A 1,094-nucleotide genomic window follows, 5' to 3' on the forward strand; every position below is an offset into this window, starting at 1 on the left:
GACATATTTCATCTCATCAGTGCAGACATTGTTTTGTGAACACTACCTTTAGTAGCGCTCTGCCCACATATCACCTTCCAGTCTATGAAATTAGGCAGGAGATTTACCTATTTCCTTTCGGTGATGAGAAAGTGGGAGTAGGGTGAAGTTGTCCCTAGACACTAATCTTAAGTCAGTTTTGAATTTTTCTCACTAATGTTTATGGTTAGGATTGGGGGAGGTGAAGCTGATCCTAGATCTGTACCTAGGGGTAACTACACCCCAGAGTGAGAAAGGGACACTTAAAAACAAGTACAATCGGCATATCACACTCAATAGAACCTTGATAATAAGGGTTACATCTTGTCTTTTGAACTCTTCCTTTACAGTTGCGGTCAGATAAGTAGAATGATGCTGTTCAATCTGATACATACAACAGTTGTACATTTTAGCCATTTAGCAGACGCTCTTATCCAGAGAGACTTACAGGAGCAATTAGGGTTAAGTGCCTTGCTCAAGGGCACATCAACAGATTTTCACCTAGTTGGCTCGGGGACTTGAACCAACAACATTTTGGTTACTGGCCCAACACCCTTAACCACTAGGTTACCTGCTGCCCCATACAATAATGTGGCTTGTATACAGATATGCATACTTGATAAACCATATAAATCGTTCCCCTCGCTGGCTGTATGTAAGTAATTATGCAATACCGTCTCAAATTGTTCTTCAGTTTCCTTACCATGAACATTTGGCAGTCGTTTCTTATCCTTTAGTCTGGCAGTCTATTTAAATACATTGTTATTCACAAGAGGCCATATCGGTTAAGGGCGCACATTTGGCCCAAAGTCCTCCGGGTTAGAGTTTGGTCGGGGTAGGCCGTCAATGTAAATATGAATTTGTTCTTAACTGACTTGCCTAGTTAAATAAAAGGTATTAAATATCATTCTCAATTTAGGTCTACTCACTTTATGTAAAACAGGAATGACAGCAAGTTCCTTTGGTACCATTTTGTGAAATACACCCGGAATAATGACAACAGTAATAGCTTCCCTCTACTTCGATCAAGAGTTATCTCTCGAAATAGTCACAGCCTCTTAAGGGTAGCTATCAGG

The sequence above is a fragment of the Salvelinus alpinus genome, chromosome 28, assembly GCF_045679555.1.
Source record: "Salvelinus alpinus chromosome 28, SLU_Salpinus.1, whole genome shotgun sequence".
Lineage (NCBI taxonomy): Eukaryota > Metazoa > Chordata > Actinopteri > Salmoniformes > Salmonidae > Salvelinus > Salvelinus alpinus.